This window comes from Phoenix dactylifera, chromosome 1 (assembly GCF_051530095.1).
Source record: "Phoenix dactylifera cultivar Ajwa chromosome 1, Ajwa_hap1_PhDact_Kaust_v1.1, whole genome shotgun sequence".
NCBI classification, from domain to species: Eukaryota; Viridiplantae; Streptophyta; class Magnoliopsida; order Arecales; family Arecaceae; genus Phoenix; species Phoenix dactylifera.
Genome location: NC_143190.1, coordinates 30,640,317 through 30,656,536, shown reverse-complemented (window position 1 = coordinate 30,656,536; position 16,220 = coordinate 30,640,317).

The window sequence follows — 16,220 nt, the reverse complement described above, 5'->3', positions numbered from 1 at the left end:
TTATTTTTAGAGGTGGTGTAGCTCAAACGAGAGTAGAAGTGTAGTAGCAATCAACAAATAAGTAGCTTATTTTTGTTCTACAAAAAATTATATGTCAACCGTTCTTTTTGACAAATTTATTAATCTACGGGCCAAGTCCAATGTGGACGGTCATTTGCTTGAGCAATAAGTTTAGGTACGCCAAAATTTGTCAAGTACCAAACGAGTCTAAGTTTGAGGTTGTTACAACTTTTTTTTAAGTTATCTTATTTTCAATGATTAGAAAAATAAAAGTACAAAAGAATTGAGCCAAGTAAATCTTTTTCTTGCTAAGACCTTTGGAAATGGGACGCGGTGATCATTGGATCGTCCACCGCACATATCTACAAACAATTGATACTCTATTTTTTTCTTTTTTGGCACAATATTTGCTCATTTTACTTTAGTATAAGTACAAATCAGTAAAGTTAAGAGCTATAATCTGGTGTAATTATAAAGAAAAGTTTCCTAACGTGGCCAAATGATTTTTTTTTAGAGGGCTGCATGGTATAGAAAACAATTTAATCTGTGTCCGATTTGCCTATTAATGCACATGCACTGTCTAGAGGGCGCTACAGTCTCCCACGTCACACGCGATCTTTTCCACGGGCGCGAAGGCAGGGGTATCCTTCTTTGGCGCGAAGGATGCAGCCACGATCCTGGAGAAATAGCACCCGCTATTCCGCTTTTTTATCAACGGTGGAAAGTCCGTGAAAAGCATCGGCCCTTTTCTTCTCTTTGACACTTGCTTCCAAAGTCCCACGTGAGCCCAAAAAACGAAAAGATGGGGTATCCACATATCAGAGCCACGCGTCCGTTTCCGGGAAGAGAACTAGGCCCACCAGCAATGCCACTTTGTGTCCCGATCCAAGAACACCCCTCGCAAGCTAACGGCTCGTACATGGTACGGCACCAATGTGGACCAGGATTTGGAATGGATCTTGTGAGAGAGTATCCAGATACACCAGATACAAGGTCCACCACCAGTGATGGGGCAGGATTTGGGATTGATCTTGTGCGAGAAGATCCACATGCCTCAATAGGAAAATCTGAAAACATCATATGGCCGTGCCCTTTGGGTCTCTCTAAATATAGTGAAAATTCTGGAGATGCATGTCCTTCTTCCCTAAGTTGAGCTTCCTGCTTCTCTCCTTTCTTCTCCCCAAGCACCATGTCCCAAACTTTGACCACTCCCAAAATTTAAAAATAAGTAAGACTTAGCCCTTTAAGGGAATTGGGCGTGGTCCATTTGACCAGCCCAGTTGAATTTGGCCCAAAATATACAAAAAAAAAAAAATCTTTTGGGCTTATGGCGAGGCCCAGCCCGACCCATGACCAACCTAGTCCTGTGGGCTTGTGGGCCGGCCGGAAGGAGGGCCAGGCCCAGCCCGACTATGCCTGTGGCATGATAAAGCAGAGAAGAAGACTCTGATTCTGATTTCCGGCAGAAAAGAATGCTTCCCGAGGGCAATCCGAGTTCAAATCAAACTTGGATAAGTTGTATATTTAATCTCCTCCCCTTCCTCTGATTTTCACCACGAGAATTGTCGGAAATCGCTGCCGATTTCAAATCTTCCTCTCCGAGTCTTCTCCTCGATTCTTCACCGGAAACCTCGTTGAATCATCACCGGATTGAGGTAAGACCCGAGGCAACCTCTTCACTTCTTTTTCCAATCATTTAGCCATCGATTTTCTTTGAATTACGTCCGCAAATCACCGGGCCTTCGTCCAAAAGCAGAGTACTCTATTTTGGCCCCTTCTTCCTTCCTTGTTCGCCACCACCGGCTGCCGGAATAGGCCGGGGTTCCTGCTGGAGCTTTGATCAAGCTTTACTACCTCAGCTGAGCCTTGATTGCCAGCCAGTGAGCTGCATTATCCAACTCTTCCTACTTTGGGCCGACGTAGCATCTGCCTTCTTCTTTTTCTCTCCACCGTCGGCCAACCACCGACACTGATGGTGTAGCGGCTAATAACTACCCTTGGCCACCATCACTAAAGCTTGACCACCCTTGGCCGCATGACCATGGTTTCGAGAAGAGAAGAAGAGTCAGCTCTCCCCTATTTTGAGAAGAAAGAAGAGAGAGTCTCCTCTCTCCTCTTTCTCTCTCCTCTCATCTCTCTCTTCTCTTTCTCTTGGTTTCTCTTTCTTATATTTCTATCTCTACAGGACTTTCTCTCTCTCTATGAGACTTTCTTTCTCCACTTTCACTCTCTAGAGATGTTGGATCCAGATATTGTACCTCTCTCGGTGATTATGGATCAATCCGATAAAGGTTCCTAATCCATGGCTGATGGGCGGCACGCCAACCCCCACCTTGGCCCTTTCCGAATATTGTTAGAATTGATTACCCTGATCTCTATCCAAACTCTTGTATCCTAGTGCGAGTGTGATCAGATGAATTCTGCTTTGATTTGACCTATTGGGGTGCCGGGCACTTACCGCTCAAATTGCCCTATCCTTCTTTATGCATATCAAGCATGAAGCTCTGTCTCTTTTTATTCGGATCCCAGTTGGCTCCATTATGGAAGCCCTGAACTGCTTCGATACCCAGACAGTAGATCAATCTATTACTTTAGCCCCAACTAAATCTTTTAAAATTTGGCTACTTTTGATCTTTACCTGACTAGTTAAATTCTTCTTGCTCGGACCAACCTGAGCAGTCCGACACTTTCACACGACCGACCTGATTTGGGGGTATGATGTCATTCTCCAATAGTATTTAATTTTGACTCTGTTTGACTTCTGAAATGATGATGAAATTTATAATGTTTTAATTATATTAAAACAGATATTTCTGGCCCATCTAACTGGGATAAAATTTTAAAGTGATAAAAGGTAAGTAACTTGATGCTTCAAAGTGTATTTTTCAATTTTTTGTAAAATAATAGTAATTTGATTAAATATTAATTATGATAACTGTTTTATACTTAGTTAAATAGGTAAGGCATGTTAATATTATGATTATTTTAAATTATATTATATACTATATTATCAAATCTAAAAAATGTGACTTGGCAAATCATAAAAAAAAATATTTTATAAATATGCATTCTCGGCACGTCTATGATCTGTTCTGGCCCCACCAATAGAGATTATTTATTGGCTCCATCGAGTTATAATCTGTGAGAAACTAGTTTCGACACTGCACCACCAGTAATTAAAATAGTAGTATTTAGACACCATGCCACTGATGGTTAATAATAGTGATTTTTGGTACTTTGTGCAACCCATATCATTAGGTTATGTGGCCATAGCTTGATTTTTTATTTTTGATTTCTATTTCTGGCATTTTTTGTAAAAGCTATAGTACATTTTAAAAGAAATATGCATTATGCAAGAAACAATTTATTCTCAGGCAATATTTTATGCCTTTATTCAAGAAACAATTTATTCTCAGTCAATATTTTAAAAAAAATATGCATTATTCAAGAAACAATTTATTCTCAGTCAATATTTTATGCCTTTAACTAACTATTGTTAGAAGTATGTCCTAGAAGCCAATGTGACTGACGCATATTTATAATCTGGAGCATAAATTTGTAATTTAACTCTTATTGATTAATAAGATTAGGTAATTTATTATTCATTCATATTTGTATGTGTCCATAAATTGTCCAAAATATTAATAAGATGATAACACATATTCTCAAGGAGTTGAGATTTGAGGCATGTGTTATTAGGGATTAATTTCTAAATATTCTTGATCAATGGATCCATCACAAGGGACGGTGATCGGTCCGATGAGATTAGTGCACAGATCACTTAGTTAGATGGATGAGTCTCGAGTTCACAGTATAGAGACATTGGAGTAATTGTGTAAGTACTTGTTAGAGAACAAGATACTGAGCGAGACCAAAGAAAGTAGTCATATGGATTTCTATCCACTCGTGAGCAACTACTTATGCTATAATTGTATGACTCGTCCTTTGACCTGCGAAGCCTCAGCCATTCACTATGAGGTTACTATAGTTTGACGAGCATGTGAACTTGGGCTCTAGCTATACGGATCCTTATGGTGCAGATTGGCTGCAGTAGGTTCATTTTGGAATATGGTTGCATCTAGATGTGATCTATCGATCTTGATAGATTAGGAGTGATCCTATGTAATTTATGAGACTAAGTTCGATAAATTTCTGATCAGATATTTTGGAAAAAGAGTTTTTCATATCTCAAACTCGAAGTCGAATAAATTTGACATATGACGGACGATGGGGTTAGACGAGTTATCCATAATCTCCGTCCTGTCGAGATCCATAATAGAAGAACTGCATCATACGCTAACTGCATCTAGAGGTTCAGAAATTTCATTCTACTGGGTTGCCACCATATACTGCTAGGTGTCACTAGTGGATTGTGAGACTCGAAGGCATTCACTTGTTAATCAGTGAACCCTGATAGTAGAACTGAAATTGTTTCAGTCCACTAAAAAGAGTTTCAGTGATACTGAGATAGAGATCTCAATATGTCTCACTACCAGTCAGAATAGAACCTACGGGGTCACACACATAGAGGATTTAATTATTCAGACAATCATAATTATGATTTGGAATCACAATTCATGTCAATTATTAATGCGATTGGTGATTGAATTAACCCACTAAGTGTTAGTGAGTTAATGGAAGAAGAATTAAGTGGAATTGATTGCAATTGGATTACAATTGGGCTGATTTGATGAGCCAAATCAAATTGGATTTGACCCAAATTGAGTTGGGCTCATGATTGATTTAACCCTGGTTAGATTAGGGTATATTCTTGAAATATGCCTTAAGTCGTATTCACACCATATAGATTTTAAAGTCCACATAGCATCGTAGGATGAAAATGCATTAAGTTTCTGTTCACATCATGCGGACTCTAAAGTCTACATGGCGTTGTAGGATGCATGGCGCTCCATCTAATTCTTATAATGTGATTAGGAGTTAGCCTAATTAAGGGACAAGTCCTAATGTGATTGGGACTCAACCGTGGCGCCATGAAAGAGGTTCAAGCCCAATGTGATTAGGCTCTAATCTCTTGATCCAAGGATACATGTCATGCATTGATTTGAGGTGCCACCTAAGTGGATTCTAATCCACTTGATCATGCGCCATGGACACTTGGCATTAATCCTAGGGTGGGCGGCAAAGGTAAAGTTTATCTCTTGTCATGATAAGCCCTGAAAAACCCTAAGCCACCTATTATAAAAAGGGATGCATTGGGGCATGTGAGATGAATTAATTGAGTTTCTTCTCTTCTTCTCCACGCCTCCTCCCTCTCCCTCTCCTCCTGTTCTCCCACGGCAGCAAGGTGCAAGCCTTCTTCCTCTTCCAAGGCGGCATTGGAAGGGTGAAAAGAGAACCCAAGGGGTGTGCACACTTCTTTCCTCTCATGCCCAAGCTTCTTCCTCCTTCTCCACAGCAGCAAGAGGGCTTCTTCTTCCTCTTCTTCCATGGCAGCAAGGCATGGAAGATCCACGGTGCAAGCTGAAAGTAAATCCCAGGTTCTTCGGTATTGAGCATGCTGATTTTTTTTTTTTTGAAAACCATGGCTGAACCTGATCGGGTTGCCTACGTACCCCTTCACAAGGAGGATCAAGCCACACGTAGTTCTTTTTAAGTTTTAAAAATGCAGCGAAAAAATGAATCAAACAATTTAATTCATGCATGCTTACAAGATCAAATCTAGAAATCAGCACATTAAGAACACAGGATTATACCGAAATCGTTTAAATCATTATGCTAAAACTTTTATGCATGATTAACTATCAGATCTGAAACTTAAGAACTCTATTCCAATTAATCTCCGAATATCCATTGAATGGATTTTGGAGATATCTCCGTGAGGAGCCCCAAAAGAGGGTAAAACTTCGGAGAATTAGACCTAAACCTTGACACCATAATAAATGATTAATGCTAGATTAATACCTTGTATGATGGATAAAAGTTGTGGATCTGATTCTTGACTTCACAGCCATGCACACGAATGGCCCCTATGAGAAGTACACGCAAAGCCCTGAATGATCTTTTTCCACAACAGCGCTAGCAGCTGCAGAACACTTGAAGGCTGAAATCTGCTCGCCGGGATTCAATCAACTCTTGATCAATCGTTTTGAAGTAGATGGAGATTAGGTTGGTAGGGGAAGTAGAGGACTCAGATCTAATCTTGAATCTCTCAGATATTCACCCCGAAAAATCTAGCTAAAATGGATAAGGAAGAGGAGAAGGAGGCGTGTGAGGAAGAAAGCTGCAATGCAATATGTAGCCGGCGCCCGGCACCCATTTTTGACCCCTTTTAATGTCATTCGAATTTCATTCAAAATTCAAAAATTAGCTCCTGAAATCCTACTTTAGTTGGTACATGCAATGGAATAGGAACAACCCAAATCAGATCTCAACCATATCTGATATAAATTCAAACTTTAAACACATGCGCAAGGGGGGAGTGATGCAGAATTCCATGCGGCAAGGCAAAAGACTTCATATTTTCGAACTCACCCTTTGAAATTCGAATTTAATCCATTCAAAAACTCATACGCCACCTTGGCTGATGGTTTGAGTGATTAAAATTATTTAACACATTGCTTAATATTTGAATTTAACTTAAAACACCAAGCAATGTCGCTAAGTGTCAAGCAATGGGTTCATGCGCCATGCATTAATTTTGGGTTATTTAAAATTCATGAAATCCAATTCCATGTCACCACTAATTGCCACATCATCTGAGCCTGATCCCCTTGGGTTGCACCTAATCAAATTTGGTCAAACCCGGATTAAAACAAAGCAATTTGGTTGAACCCAATCTAATCAGGTCAGGCCTTGATGAAATCAAATTGAATCTAATTCAATTTTGGCTCATCCAAACTCAATCAAATTGAATTAATTACTTTGTGTTGGACCTAATCCAATTAGGTCAATCCCCAATTAAGCATAAATTAATTTAAAATTAATTTGATCAGCTTAAGTCCTTTTGGTTCTGACCTAATCCAATCAGGTCAAAATCCTGATTGAGCCCAAAGTTAAATCCAATTCAATTTGGCTTATCCTTAGCACAATTACTCAATCAAATTGAGTTTATTAGTAATTTAATTACTAATTAATCCTTCAATAATTACTTTAATTACTTTATAAAATAATTTGCTAATCAAATTGACCAAATTATCTTCAAATGATTCTTAATCATTCATCAGCCTTGTTGATCAATCAAAAAACTTCTATGCGTGTGACTTCATAAGTTCGAACCTAAGCCGGTAGTATAGGAACGACTTTCTACCTTAATCAATATAACCATCTAGCAATGATACCCGATGTCCGGATAGACGGAATATATTGGAAGCAAATATTCTGAAACCTTGGACTATGGTTACTGTATAATTCATTCCTTTGATTCCTAATGCCAGGATGACTTAGAGCTCACTGTCAACCTTATAATTAGTACATCCATTATGTGATTAACTTTAGATACCCTGTGACTCCTCACTGAGTTATCCTGACCAAGATTTTGCTAAATTAATCACAAGACATTATCTCTTATTTTCATGAGGGGTCAATTCCATCTTGACTCATAACTGACTACGCAAGTACTTGACTGCACCTAGTGACCTTCCGTCACTGAATTAAAAATTCAGGTAGTCCGGTACCAAAGTACAGTGAGTTGCTTGCTAATCACTTTGGTGATTTCAAGTCTGAGGGATACTTATATCCACATCCACTCGGAACATCTCTCAACAGTAGAGTATTCCGAAATTGATCACGTTCAGTGAAATGTACTCCTACACTTCACCTGTATGGCATACCAGTATCTCCACACTCCTTGGTTAAGTGGACAACCAACATATATGTCACACAACGACCTAATCTCGATAATACTGTCGTCCTTGTAACAACATATCATTTGGTCGCGAACTAGTTTAAAGACTCGAAGATAAATCCTCCTTTATCATTAATAAGTTCTAAGAACTTCTCATATAAGAGTTCATTTGAAGATGTAAAATGATGAATAATGCCAAAAAATATTTTATTAATTTGTCAATTCATTTACAAAATTCAATCATCAACATGCTGACGATTGACATTTATGATACAATTCCCAACACAAGCTTCTGTTAGAGATCAACCCTACGCTTGCGGAATATATAGAATAATAGGAGAAAGAAAAACACATCAAAGAACAATAACAAATGCACAAGACACTCAAGTTTATGTGGTTCGGAGTCTCTTGCTCCTACGTCCACAGTCGCATAGATCAATATTTCACTATATGATCAAAGGAAGTTACAGAGATTCAAGAGAAGAGAATAAACTCTTTTTTTTTCACAGCAAATAATCTCTCTCAAGACGAGCAACACGTCGTCTTCCTGATGCACACCAAGGATCTCCTTTTGAAATCTCTCGTTAATGAGTTCTAAGGTTTCTCTAGGTTGCCACACCCCTCTCGTGTCCCTCAAGAAGTCTATATATACCTCCCAATCTCTTACTTTGATTAGGGCTCAAAAAACCTTGGCTTGGACCCGGTTCATAACTCAGCCTCATGTAAAAACGTGCTCGAGTCGACTCCCGCAATTCTGCGAGTCGACTCGGCAACAGTCCACCGAAAATGCCTCTCTGTCTGCCTGTGGGAGTCGACTCCTGAAGTTCTCGAGTTGACTCCAACATTGGGGAGTCGACTCCTATGGATCTGGAGTCGACTCCAAAAAGTGTGCCAAGTCTGCCTGCGTGCCAGAGTCGACTCCAAGTCTGCTGGAGTCGACTCCGAATCTTGCTGAAGGTTTTTTCTTTGCGGATTCAACTCTGAATCTTCTCGAACTCTTTCTGGATTGTTTTCCCTTGATCCTCCACCACTATAGTGCACATAGGGGTCTTGAAAAAAGGGAATGGATCAGGCTCCACAACCTAACAACTCTCCCACTTGGAGACTGATACATCCAGTCATGCATCTATCTGAAAAATAAACAAACTTCCATATCTTGATCTGTATTTTCTGTACGGCACCTCCATTCAACTATCTTTGGAGGCCAATTGAGGCCATGCATCACCTCAATTTCTCTGTAGTGACTGTCTTAGTCAACATATCAGTTGAATTCTTTGCTTCTTGAATCTTCTCAAGTAACAAACTGCCATCTTCTAGCAACTTCCTGATGAAGTGATATCTCAGCTGTATATGCTTCGTTCTCGCATGAAACATTGGGTTCTTAGCTAAGTGAATAGCACTCTGACTGTCGCAGAATAGTACACTACAGTTCTGCTCTCTACCTAGCTCTTTCAGAAGGTTCTGCAGCCAAATCATTTCCTTGCTGGCTTCTGTAATGGTAACATATTCTGCCTCAGTTGTTGAAAGAGCAACGATCTTTTGCAGCTGTGAGAACTAGCTCACTGCTGTCCCGCCTATGGTATAAACATACCCTACGGTGCTTCTTCTAGTGTCAATATCACCTCCTAGGTCTGCATCCACAAAACCTTGTAGTGTTTAACTGCCTTTTCTATAACACAAGCCTACATTTCTGGTACCTTTCAAATATCTTAGGATCCACTTGACAACCTCCCAATGTTGTCTACCCGGATTGGCTATGTATCTGCTCACAGCTCCCACTGCATGTGCAATGTCGGGTCTCGTGCATATCATAGCATACATCAAGCTGCCTACGACCGAAGCATATGGTACCCTTGACATCTTCTTCAGCTCCTCATCATCCTCGGGTGATTGCTCTTTTGAAAGTTTGAAGTGGCTCGCCAAAGGTGTCTTCACAGGATCTGCATCTGTCATATTGAATCTATTCAACACCTTATCAATGTAGTTAGCTTAAGAAAGCTTCAGTGTTCCATCCACCTTATCCCTTTCAATCCTCAGCCCAAGCATCTGTTTTGCTGCACCCATGTCTTTCATTGCAAACTCCCTTGATAGCTCTTTTTTCCATCTTTCAATCTCTTGTTGGTTCGGTCCGGCTATCAACATGTCGTCAACATACAAGAGTAAGATGATAAAACTGCCATCAAGTATCTTGAGATAACACCAATGATCTTCTTGACATCTTGCAAAACCATTGTTGATCATGAATCCGTCGAATCTTTTGTACCACAACCTCGGGGCTTGTTTCAAACCATACAAACTTTTCTTCAGCTTGCATACAAAGTTTTCCTTGCCAGGGACTGCAAAGCCGATAGGTTGCTGCATGTAGATGTCTTCATCAATCTCTCCATGGAGAAATGCAGTTGTAACATCCAACTGCTCCAAATACAGATTTTCTGCTGCGACAATACTCAGAATCACTCTGATTGTTGAATATTTGACTACCGGAGAAAAAATCTCAGTGTAGTCGATACCTTCCTTCTGTTGGAAGCCTTTCACAACTAATCTTGCTTTGTACCTCTTGCTGCCATCATGTTCCTCTTTAACTTTGTAGACCCACTTGTTCTGTAAAGTCTTCTTACCTTCTGGTAGTGAACTAAGCTTCCAAGTTTGATTTCTATCCAAGGACTTCATCTCGTCCTTCATGGCTAACTCCCACTTCACCGAATCTTCGCTTTCCATGGCTTCTTCATAACACTCGGGTTCACCTCCATCTGTCAATAGCAGATAATATAAAGAGGATGAATATCTATCCGGTTGTCTGGAGATTCTTGTAGATCTTCTCAGCTGCAGTATACTTGGTTGAGGTTGTGCCGCAATAGTTTTTGAATTTTCAGAATTTTTCTGAACTCTTTTGGCAACGTCTTCTTCTATAATCTCTTGCAACTCAACTTGCTGATTTTTCTTGCTTTGCTCCCCTGCACTCTCAAGATCTGAAGTATTCTTGCCCTTATAAAGAACTCGCTCATTGAATATTACATCCTTGCTTCTGATGACCTTCTTGTTTTGTGCATCCCAGAACTTGTAACCAAAATCATCTGTACCATATCCAATGAAGAAACACTTTTTGGACTTTGCATTTAGCTTATCTCTTTTCTCTGCATTGATGTGCACAAATGAGACACACCCAAAGACCCTCAAGTGTGACAAATTTACTACTTTTCCTGTCCACTCTTCTTCAGGCAATTTGCAATCTAGGGAAACCGACGGACCTCTATTTATCAGATACGCTGTGGTGTTGACTGCCTCAGCCCAAAACATCTTGGACAAACCAGCATGGATCCTCATACTATTGGCTCTCTCATTCAGGGTTCTGTTCATTCGTTCAGCCATCCCATTTTGCTGCGGTGTGCTCGGTATTGTTTTCTCTATTCGAATTCCATTCACTGCACAGAATTCCTTGAACTCACTGTTGTCATACTCACCGCCATTATCAGACCTTAGTCGTTTTATCTTTGCATCAGATTCATTCTCCACCAGACTTTTCCACTTCTTAAAGGTGACAAATACCTCTGATTTGTGCTTCATGAAATAAATCCAAACCTTTCTGGTAGAGTCATCGATGAACGTGACATAATAGTGTGAACCTCCAAGAGATGCAATCGGTGAAGGCCCCCACACATCTGTGTATACAAGCTCTAGCTTTTCTGTCTTCGGTATTCTTCCACCCTTTGAGAAACTAACTCTTTTCTGCTTTCTAAATATGCAGTCTTCACAGAGACCTACATCAACAGTTTTCAGATCTGCTAGCTTGTTCTTCTTCACCATCATCTTCATGCCTTTCTCACTCATATGTCCGAGTCTGCGATGCCAAAGAAAACTATCTGCACCTGTCTCTGCTAATGCCACCGTATCCTTGGTGTCATTGGTCATGTAGAGTGTCTCCAACTTGTTCCCATGTGCTATCACCATAGCTCCTTTGGTGATTTTCCATGAACCACCTACGAAGGTAGTAACATACCCTTCGCTGTCAAGCTGCCCAATAGAAATCAAGTTTCTCTTCAAGCCTGGAACATGCCTTACATTCTTCAATTTCCACACTGACTATTTCAACATCCTGATATGAACTTCACCTTTTCCCACAATATTTAAAGGCTCATCATCAGCGAGATAAACCTTTTCGAAGTCTCCTGCAGTGTAATTCAGCATACACTCCTTCCGTGAGGTAGAATGAAACGAAGCTCCAGAGTCTAGTATCCACGATTCTATAGGACTATCCATGCTGAGAATCAAAGCATCATTGGCTTCATCTGTGGTTGCATTCACGGACTCCTCGTTCTGCCCCTTGCTTGGATTCTTCTTTCTGAGCCAATAATTCTTTCTCGTGGGGCCCTTCTTGCCACAATGCCAGCAGCCATCACCTTTCGATCTAGACTTGCTCCTCCTCTTAGGCTTCAATCTGCCATGATTTTCACTACGCTGCACAGTTCTTTCTCTGCCTTCAGATGTGTTCAAGACCGAACCAGAGTTCACACCAGACTCTCACCTTTTGATATCTTCGCTGAGTATCAGGTTTCGGACCTCCTCAAACTTCAGTTTGTTTGAGCCGCAGGAACTGCTTACAGCTGTCACCGTTGCACCCCAACTTTCTGGCAAGGAGGATAGAAGAATTAGAGCACGAACTTCATCCTCAAAACTGATTTCCACCGAGCTCAACTGGCTCGTAATCAGATTGAACTCATTGATGTGATCCGTAACTGAGAAACATTCACTCATCTTCAGATTGAATAAACGGCGCATTAGGTACACCTTGTTGGAGGCCGAGGGTTTTTCGTACATATTCGACAGTGCTTTCAACAAACCTGCTGTTGTCTTCTCTTCCAAAACGTTGAACGCAACGTTTCTAGCCAACGTCAAGCGAACAACTCCCAAAGCCTGACGATCCATTAAATCCCAGTCGGCCTGTGACATGTCTTTCGGTTTCATACCTTCAAGAGGTAGATGAAGTTTTTTTTGATATAAATAATCTTCGATCTACATCTTCCAGAAACCAAAATTTTTGCCATCAAATCTGTCAATCTTGACCTTGCCTTCTTCAGCCGCCATTGCTTCCACTTTTTCCTTTGAACCAGAAAGCTCTGATACCAGTTATTAGAGATCAACCCTACGCTTGCGGAATATATAGATGATAGTCAACTTTAAAGACCACGCAATAGCACGTATCTGGTAGGATAGTGATTACGGGTATCGATCCACAGGGATTGGGATATAGTTATTTTTCTTAAAAATAAAAATATTTAAAATGATGAATCTGTGAAGACTATTAAACTAAACAATTCAATAAAAGAAAATGCAATTAAAGGGATATCAGTTTGGGAGAACCTAGGGCAAGGAATTCACCACTAACATCGGAACAAGGGTTATTTATATTTTATTTTATTCTTGGATAAACATGCAAATTGGCTACAAGCCTAATAAGCATTTAAATAAAAATTCACAAAAGTAATTTGGGCATAATCCATCTTCGGTTGGCATGAAATGTCTACCCTAATCTAAGGTGGCAGCACATCGCATCTTCCCTAAGCATGGACTATCTTATATTTACTTAGTGATCATGAAGAACAGTTGTACGAACATCATACTTAAAATCACAGAAATTAAATATGATTCAAAAGAAGATTTCCATTAAAAACAATAAGTTCATACAACCCCAAGAATATAAAATCAAATATAAAACCCTTATCCCTTTGTTAGGGCTGCATCCAGCCCTAGAGAGGAGCTCAAGCTTCCATGCAGTGGTGGACAGCGGCAGCAGCACAGCAGCAGGCTTCCATCTCTTCCTTCCGCCGGCTTCCTCTCCCTCTTGAACTTCTATGGAAATTCATTCCCGAAATACCCAAAAGTTCTCTCTCTCCCCTTTTATTCTTGTGGGAACTCCACCCGAGAAGAGAGCTCGGTGGGAGAAGAAGGAAAAAGGGAGCAGCCCCCTCCCCTGGTGGGGAAGAGGAGGAATGCCCCCCCCGGTGGGGAAGGAGGAATCTGAGGAGAGATCCCCCATGGGGTACGTCTCCTCCCCTTTTATAGTTGCAAGCTCCCCCTCTCTCCTCCTCTGTTAGCATCCGGGGATATGCTTGTAATCCGAGGTTGCAGGGGATTTAGATGATGTGGCTTCAACGCAGAGGCGACACGGCTGAATATCTTGGACGCGGTTGGGACGTTGGAACGGTGGATACGGGAGGATGAACTTGATTTAGTTGGGAACAGGGGAGATGAATGTTGCTGGAAATTGGACCCGGGGGCCGCCGCGAAGCCGGGGAAGGAGGAGCTCCGCTGCTGCAGGGGGCGGACGGCGGTGCGCCGGCCGGCTGCGTCCTCCACCGTGGGGCGTGGGAGCGTCCGAAGAGGGGTGGTGCGTCCAGTCCTGTCCTGTCCTGCAAAAAAGCCGGTGGCCGGGCTCCCCGGCGCCGGCCCTCCGATGCCTAAGTCAGAGGGGGCAAGTATGTGGAGAGAGCAGGGAGGAGAGTATGTGGAGAAGACAGAGAGAGCTTCGGGTTTTTCCTCCCGTTTTTGGTCCTCCCTCCCTTTTCCCTCCAGGTTTCCTTTTATAGGAGGATTTTTGTTACCTGGGAGGTGACAGGAGGTTTGTCCTGTTTTGTAATAATTGGGCATGATTTAGCCCATTAATGGCGTAGTGGAGAACGGGACCGGATCAGACCGGAATCAGGGAGTTGTCACGGTCGATCGGACCTGTTGGAGTGGTTGAACCGCCGGCTGTGGTAGGCCTGGGGTCCGTGGATGGTAAGTGCATTTATTGCCGAATGAACCGGCGGTCAGGGAGAGCCATACGTTCTGATGGTTCAGTGATCCGGAGATCGTCTTGGGCCTTGTTCATTAAATGACTGAGTGCATCGGAGACTTGAGAGAGTCTCGTGCATTAATGGCAGGTCGTGCCGAATACCTGCGAAGATCTTATGCCTTGATGGCTTGGAGATAGTGGCAGGTTATAGTGGAGTTGTCAGGTCCCTTAGGGGGTTAGGTGGAAATTGGATATTTGGCTAAGGCATGGGCTCGGCCTGCTGTGCTCGGCCTTCTGGTCTCGGCCTTCTGGTCTCGGCCCTCTGGCCTCGGCTCTCTGGCCTCGGCCTTCTGTGCTCGGCCTTCTGTGCTCGGCTCTCTGGCCTCGGCCTTCTGTGCTCGGCCTTCTGTGCTCGGCTCTCTGGTCTCGGCCCTCTGGTCTCGGCCTTCTGACCTCCGCTCTCTGGTCTCGGCCCTCTGGTCTCGGCCTTCTGGCCTCGGCCTTCTGGCCTCGGCTCTCTGTGCTCGGCGCTCTGGCCTCGGCTCTCTGGCCTCGGCCTTCTGTGCTCGGCCTTCTGGTCTCGGCTCTCTGGTCTCGGCTCTCTGGTCTATGAGCTCGAGAGCGGAAGAGCTCGATCACTTAGGATGAGCTCGAGAGCGGAAGAGCCTGATCACTTAGGATGAGCTCGATGAGCTCGAGAGCGGAAGAGCTCGATCACTTAGGATGAGCTCGAGAGCGGAAGAGCCCGATCACTTAGGATGAGCTCGAGAGCGGAAGAGCCCGATCACTTAGGATGAGCTCGAGAGCGGAAGAGCCCAATCACTTAGGATGAGCTCGAGCTTGCTGATGGATTTGGGTGCTATAATTACATTTGTGGGGTGGTCCATTTTTCCACCAACAATGAAGATGTTGGGAACGGAAGATAGCTGGGACGTTGAGGATGCTGTTCACGGTTGGAAAATCGCGTGGACGAGCAGCTGGGAGGATGAAAACGGACGTGATTGAAGCGGACGGCTGGAATGCGGAGATGCTCGCGCGGAAGCTTGGTCGCCGATGCTGAAATCACGGGATGGTTGGGCTTTGGAGATCAACACGCGGACGGCTGGAGGCTCTGGGATGCGAACGGATGAGCTCGGACGGGAGCTGGGACGCGTGGCTTTGAGATCGCGGGTGATGAACCTGAGACGCTGGCGCTGAGATCACGTAAGCTGGGAGAAGGGCTCGCGGATGCAATATGGCTTCACAAGCGGAGAAGACGGAAGAGATCTGAGGGGGTTGAGGCACGGACGCTTGCGGGATCTTCGAATGCGGACGGCTGCAGGATGTTGGGAGGTTGGGAGGCGAACGGATCCTGAGTTTGGTTGGCGATGAAGACGGGATGGAACGGGATGAATGCGAACAGGGGATTTTGGGATGATTCGGATGAAGATAAAATGAGCTGGGAGATCGTCCTTGAATCGCGGACGGGAGAGAAGCTGGATATGGGAGAATCAACGTGGAGGAGATGAGCTGGACTTTGCTCTGTTCCGTGGATAATGGAAGGTTAGATTCGGGAGCTGGGAGTTTAGATCATGGATGAGTGCTGGTTTGGTTCTAAAGAGGAGAACGTGGCTGGGGGTTTGGATTCGGTTGAGAGGAAAATAT